The following is a 7,604-nucleotide window of genomic DNA, read 5'->3' on the forward strand; positions in this document are numbered from 1 at the left end:
GTCCCAGCAGCAGAGTTAGGATGGGATCTTTTTTCCCCAACAGAATCCAGAACCTCAGGTATGAGTCAGTGAAAACATAATTAGATTCAACTAGATCTAGAGGGCATGGTATGGAGGAAAAGGGGCGACGGATGTAAGAACTTGACAAGAGCGTGGATATGGTGCTGATCAAGAAACCAGAGCTTGGTCGGGAGGCGCCTGGGTCCATGAGGAAGGTGGGATTAGTGAGAACATATCAGGGCCGGTGGACTGGGCAGCTCAGTGAGGCCAGAGAGCTGCTGGTCAGTAGCAGGTAGTGTAAGTTAAGTGGAAACCGGATCATGGAGTCCCGCTTCTGGAGCCAGTCCCAAGAGTCAGGTGGAGCATCGAGCCTCAGAACCATAGAAGGCAGAGATCCCACCAGGCATTTAGAGGTGCAAGGGCAGCATATGAGGATGAAACCCTCTGAGTGGACCCAGAGTACTGTGCTCCCTACAACCTGCCCTGCAGGGCATCAGACCAGGCTGCAACCCGAGTCAGTCCCCGCTCCCTGCGTTCTGAGTGGTAGGATGAAAGGCAACCTGTCCATAAAATTTCTCAGTGCCCTTCAGTCATCACTGGTGGGACTAAGCCAGTGGAATGGACAAGGGCTCATTTTCCATGACAAACTCTAGAAGATTCTTCTGTTTCGTCATAGCCCAAACAACGCACAAACAACGAAAAAGCAGCATTCTACAGTGCAGAAATCAAAGGACGCCTAGGACATGCCTTCCAGCGGCTGTACTGGAGGCTTCCTGGTGGAAACTGTCATCACTACTCATGATGACTTTGAAAGGTGGGAATAATTTGCCATTTTACAAACAAGGAAACGGAGACTTAGAAAGCAAGAAACTTATCCAGGATCTCACAGTTAGCAAGCAAAGGAGCCCAGACTTGAACCTCAGACACTGATCCCCCCAAGTCCATTCTCCTCTCATAGTTTGCTGCCTTTGGTGAAACGGGGGCTGGGGGGAGCTAACAGAAACTGTGGTTTCTTTGAACATGGAACACATAATTTGGGGATGTTCTCCAGTACGTTCTGCCTGAATCCACATCAAGCAGCTCCGAATGCTCGCAGTTTATGGATTCTTCTTGGGCCCTTTCTGATTTGTCCTGCCACAGCAGAGGCAAAGCGGCAGTAATATTTGGTTTAAATGAAAGCCAGACCAGGCTGTAGCTCAAAGAAAAGCATGAAGAATATCAGTTTCACTTTCTTTCTTATGTTTAAAACAAGGCTTTTCCCCCAACAAATACTTGCTGCTGAAGACGTCCTGCGTTAAGCCCCCAGTCATGATTTTGCAACTCAAGAAAACATGTGGTCTGACGAATTTTAACCTTCACAAGCCTACAAATTGCACAGCGCTTTGGCCTAAATTGTGTGAAAATTAAATATTCAGTTTGAACTTTGCCAACTCTGTGGGTCTCCCCCCGCCGTTTTTCAACTACCCTCAAAATTAAGAGATGTGATTTCAGAAGATTAATAACCATTAGCTGCAGTATTTCTATTTAGAGTTTTAAGGACTAGGCTTAAATTATTTTAAGAATACTGTTTTCGTCAAAAAGCATTTTGTATTAAGATTGAATGATTCATCAGTTCTCATACAGTGTATTCGGTGATCATCTATTTCAAAGGTCTCTCCTTCCCAGTTAGGAAGCAGCCCGGGGTGGGAAAACAGCTCAGAGTAGCCTAGAAATGGGATGGAGGGGACAGGAGCCTGCCAGAGCCTGAGCTCCGAAGGATTTCTATTTTGTGGCAATGGTAGTTATTTGGAGGCTAGGTAACTTGTGGCTCTCAGATTTTCCCTTCCTTTTTTATTCTTGCTGCTTATACCAGGGACCTGCTCTTGGGAGGATGGTCTGAGAATGGAGGACTTAGATGCTGTCTGTCTCATATACTGATGCTCACGCATCATGGATCATGGATTCAGGTGTGAGCCCTAGGAAGAGAGGGGCCACTGGCTGTAACCAAGCTGGGGTTTCCACAATCCTGGGCTCAGAACATGTGAGCTCTAGCAGGGGCAATGGGAGGGGGGAGGGGCATGCTGGGAGAGGACACTGTGAGATCACAGCTATGGTACAGCCCGGGGTAGCACTTGTCGACCTTGCTGTCCCCAGTCATTTGGGGACTGCAGGTGTAGCCCCATCCCCCCTCCCACTCCATCCTCATTCTCTCTCCCTCCCTCTGCAGCCCTAGGTAAATGCAGGTTCCAGGAGAGGAAGATCTGGGACTAGAAACCAAATCCTCTTGCTGTCCTAAATTTTAAATATGGAAATGCCAACCTGAAAGTTCCTGCATTTCAAAAATTTACAGGCAGTCAAGTCCTCTCCCTCTTTTCTTTCTTCTTGACCTTAGAGCATCTAATAGGGCCAGTAAGGACAGCAGTGATGTATGATACACGACCTAAGAGTGGGGTCGAGGTTCATCGAGCACCAGCCTAATTCTTCTGGCACCAAAGACCAGAAATGAAGGTGGGCACCAAATCTGAGTCCTGACAGTTAGCCCAAGTGCTGAGCCTTCTTCCAGAATCTCTCACCACATGTGTCTTCCACTGTGTCTGTACATCTACCTGGCTTCCCACCTTGAACTCCAGCCTGGCTTTGGAGAAGCAGAGGCGGCACGAGAGCTGGGTTATAGAGGACACAGTCTGAGCGTGCACGGGGGAGGCATAGGCGTTCTGAGGAGCAGGACACCCGCAGGTATTCCCTGAAATGCTAGCACCTGCACCTTGAAATGAAGATAAAACTCAATGTGTGTCATGTGTCAATACAAAACCTCTCCAAATTCCCACAAAATGGGGGAGTGGGCCGGAGTAAGGGAGGTTATATCCTGGGGGAGGGCTGTAGCCTGTCCAGTATGATGGCGACTCGGGCAAGCAAAATGCCTTATCACTTCCAAATTCTAACTGCCTTCCAAAGCCCAACTTGGTTCTTGCCCTTTGGTTTCCTCAGACCACAAGTCCATTTTGGCGGGTGGAGGGAGGGTGATAATTACAAAGAGAAGAAAAGAAATTAAGGAGATGGGAAAGACAGCGAAGACAGAGATTTCTCATTGAACTGTAGGTTCGATATTTCATTGCTGTGGTGTTTCTCCCAAAACCTGTAGTCCCAATCTAATCCTGAGGAAAACAGTGGGTTAACCTGAGGTGAGGAACAGTCTACAAAGTGTTTGACCAGTACTCCTCAAAATCGTCAAGGTCACAGGAAACAAAGGAAGACTGAGAAACAGTCCCAACACAGGACAACTGTGTCCAGTGTGGGACCCTGGAAGAGGAAAAGGACATTAGGGGGAAAACTGGTGATCCAGAAAACAAGCCTGCATTTTAGCCAACATGATAAATAATGTTAATTTCTTAGTTTTGACAAGAGTCCCATGGTTATATGAGATGCTCATATTAGAGGAGACGCGGTGAAGGCTATACAAGAACGTTCTACCCTATGCTGGCAACTTTCCTGGAAATCTAAAATTATTCCAAAATTTAAAAGCTTATAAAAAGAGAAGGATGTAACTTTAGAAGACTCAAAGGGAAAGCAAAAATTAACTTCAAGGTGTATCTCTTGATTTCTTAGGTAAGAAAGAGAGCAAGACTTCTGCGAGAGGGACCAGCAGTGGGTGTTTGGACATCCACTGACAAAGTCACATAAGCCCATTTGCTACCAAAGATACCCAAACAGCTTCAATAAAAGTTATCAAAGTAGCTTACGCAGAAATATTATTCTACGTCTATGAGTAAACAGTGGCCTCTAGCAGGTGGGATAAAGTAGCTTGTGTTTATTAAAGGTTATATGTTTCAGGAACTGCTCCAAGAGCTTTAAAAACATGACCTCCTTTAAATCTCAAACCATCCTGTGAGGCAGAAGCTATTAGTGTCCTCAGGAAGGGTAACTGGGTGACAAACAATTTAAGTGACTTGCTCAAGGTCTACATAGCTCGAAAGAGGTGGAGCTAGGATTTGAACCAGACCGACTGGAGTGATACACACTCTGATGCTCTTCTGTCCCTCAAGGGGCCATCAGCTTCTCCAAGGATCAGCTCCTTCTACGTCCCAGGATCCCAGTGAGGCCCTAGGGATACAACAAGAAGCCAAACAGACTAGTATTTTAGTTATCGTAAGTGCCCAGTCTTTGTTTCATTCAATCTCCATAACGATTCTGGAAGATGAGCAAAAATGCTATTTTGATTCCCATGTGGCAAAAGGAGTGAGGCTCAGAGAAGTTAAGTAACTCGCCTGAGGCTAATAATAGGGAGTGGGTGGGGCTAGTGATGGGGAAGTGGGTGGGGCCAGAACAACACGGAATTCCCTTAGTTCCCAGCTCCTTGCACTTAACAATTTTCCAGTCTGGTTGATTACTAACATGTTCCTCTCATGTCTACTGAGCACAAGTCCGCTTTACCTTTAAGCCTCATAAGGTTAAAAGCAGGAGTTGGCCCTGGAGAAGAAGCCACCCATGAATGAGAGGAAATCTGACTTGCCTCTGGAGATGGAGTTATTGGGAGCAGCAAGGGGGTGTCCTCAGAGACTGAAGTCCTGATGCAGTGAAATGCATTCCTGGTGGGACCCTTTCTTCCATCGGGTCTGCACAGGTGGCCGCAAGCCTGCTTCCTGTATTATGTATTATTGAATGCCCTCCCCACCCAAACAAATGAGACACTGTACCCCAATGCTAAGGGCGCCTCCCCCTCAGCATTTTTAAAGTCTTGTTTGGCAGAGTCAGTATCGATTTCTAGAGACAAATGATCTAATGATCATGCCACAATCATTCAAATACCTGATTAACACCTACGGTCAAAGTCAGAAAGTCAAGGGAAGTGTGGAACGCGGGTCAGGGAGTTCTCATGTAAGGGGGTCTGCATTACTCTACTTGGTTATTAACCATACAGTTGTCAGCACTCCTCGTCACTCTCAGAATGCCAAAACTAATTAATAGTATAATATGAAAAAAACTATAGTACTTCCACTGTAATTACATTTGTCCATTTGTGAATGAAGTATCCTTGCGACCAATCAGGGCTTAGATGAATGAACGCCATTCATTCAGTCATCCATTCAAAAACATTTACTCAGCCCCCATTATGTACTGAAATGTGTGGAAAGGCAGGGTAATTAAAGGCAGTTAGTTCCTGCCCTCAAGGAGTTTATGTGTAGAATTCCCAGACCTGTAGAAAGAAAAGCATGATACAGAAGAATGAGGGCAATAATTATTGGGTCCCCCTCCCCAGGTCCAGGGGGCCTCCAAAGAGAAACAAAATAGATTGGCTTGGGGACATCAGAGAGAATAAGATGCTTGTATCAATTTTGAAAGAGTTGAGTTTTTTGAATGTCATTGAGGATAAAAAGTAGCAAGTGAGCTACAGAAATGTGAGAATGATCTGTGAATTAAAACACGTGTTCACTAATCATGGATTCGGGGACAGACAAAACTTGGAGTATACAGCTGTGTGTACTGAGCAAGGCCAAAGTCCCCGGGAGAACAAACGTGGCAAATACAAAGGAGGAGGCAGAGAGTGACATGGCATATTTCTGGGAACATGAGTCCTGGCTGACTGAGCAGCCAGTGAGCATACCGTAGCATGCCAGGTCTGGACTATGACCCGGTTCATGGGGCAAGGCCACCAGGGCCCTTGACCTCTTACCCCTGAGGGACGCTGAGCCCCTCATCTGCTCTTCCCATTCTCCTTTGACACCCTTCCCACCTTCCTTTCATTACATTTTATTTTTTAACAATAAACACCTTCTTTACATGACCAAAGATGGAAGAGAGGAAGATTTATTTGCCTTTCTGGACTTTAATTTTCCTCAGATGGAACTCTAGCTCCTTGCCCTCTAGCACGTAGCCATCTGCTTGGCCACACTGGCCTGGCCTTGAAGCCAGGCATGCCAGAAGCTTGCCGTGCTGGAACCGCGCCTCCAGAAGACTGCTGATTTTGGCATTCTTTTTTCCTTTCATCATATTTCTTCTGAATTTTCTTTGATCGTTTTGTGTTTAAAATCTCTTCCTCCTCGGGAGTCAGCTTGGCCCCCTTCTTGTGGTGTCACGGGGCTCACTCCACTGTGGGTACAGGGCGCTGTCAATAAGCACAATCCAGTTCTGAACCGGGGTCTTGGGGCTGACCAGTTCATTGCTGGATGCATTGCAGAGGTCAACAATCCTTGTTTTGTGCGTAGGACACTTGGAATCCCAGGAGAAGTTCCCCATGTCCAGCCTCAAGGCCTGGTACTTTCTTACTGCCTCCCCGAGCGTGGACTGTGAGTATGCCAAGCTTAGTGTCGGCAGTGGGGCGTCCCAGCCCATACTTCTGCTTCTTGTGGTAAGGATTTCTCTTGTCCTTGGCCTCGAAGCACCTCCACTAGCGGTCCCGGGAGATGCCCATCGCTCTCAGTGTGGGCCACAAAAGAGCCTTTCATCACATTTCGGTATCTGACTCTCCTCTATTGTTTTATCCTAATAATTTTTTTGTTCAGGAGTGAACACAAAACACTCCCCTCTCCACTGACTTCTATGTCAGCCTGAAATTCCTGAGACCGAAACTTTTAAGATGCTTTTGCCTCCCCGCCAAACACACCCTCCTCCTGCAGACAAAGGGAGGCCAGAAGTCCAGCCACTCTGGGCCAACTCCCCGGGGGGCGACAAGCACCCCATCTCAAGAAGCACTGGAAAAGCCAGATCCCCTCTTCTCCTCCAATATTGCAAACCTGGAGCACTGAATAAGCAATCCTCTATTAGAGAAGAAAAAATCACATTCCTAGTGGCAGTCAGCAGGAGGTAGGGGCTCTTCCAGCTTAATGACTTGCAAATCAAAAGCATGAAAACCAGAATGCACCTTTTGAACCTCTTTCCCATTCAGCCTCGTTGTCCTCATCATTTTCTCCCATAGCGTTCCTGTTATTTTTGCTACCAGAGCAATAACCTTCCTTGTGCATTTTTAAAATGTGGGAGGAGGAGCTGTCCAGTGATCTCAAAGCATATGTTTTTGATTCTCATAAGATTATGGATACCAAAGGAATAAAAATGGAAATCACTACTGCCAAGATATGAAAGAAAGTTTGCATAGTAAAATAATTTAAACCTAACATTTGGACCCAATAAGGCAAATGGAACGTTTTTTCCATATTTTTGGAAAATGTGCATTTTCTTCACATTAAGTGGTACCAATAAAAAATAATGATTCTCACTCAGTTTATTTCTATAAATGAGATTGGCTTATAGTTTTCCAGGACAGGGTTTTGTATCAAGCTATATGGCAAACACCTGGGCATAAAATACGCTCTGCTGTTTGCTTCCACGTGGGAGAAACAGGTCACCGTTCCTCTCTTCTAAATCTAGAGCAAAGGTCAGCTAAAGCCAGTTAATATGTTTAGTCCTCTCTAGCTGCCGAGAATGAGCGTTACATCAACAGCTTGCGGAGGTCCAAGAGCAAAGCCAGGAAGTTCCTCCCAGCTCCACCGTTTCCCGGTTAGAAACCCGGGGATGCTGCAATCCGTGCTGGTAAGCACATCTGACTCATCCTGGAATCAGATAAAGAAACACAGAAGCCCAAAGAACAAGAAAGGGCTCGAAAACACGCTTCGGTAGAATCCACGTATGAC

The 7,604-nt window shown here is 46.2% G+C and overlaps 1 pseudogene; it reads right to left on the minus strand.

Moving 5' to 3' along the window:
- Positions 1–5,784: 5,784 nt before the first annotated feature.
- LOC116873288 lies at positions 5,785–6,388 on the minus strand (annotated as a pseudogene).
- Between the last annotated feature and the right edge of the window lie 1,216 nt (positions 6,389–7,604).

This window comes from Lontra canadensis, unplaced genomic scaffold, assembly GCF_010015895.1.
Source record: "Lontra canadensis isolate GAN:19392208 unplaced genomic scaffold, GSC_riverotter_1.0 scaffold32, whole genome shotgun sequence".
Taxonomy (NCBI): Eukaryota; Metazoa; Chordata; class Mammalia; order Carnivora; family Mustelidae; genus Lontra; species Lontra canadensis.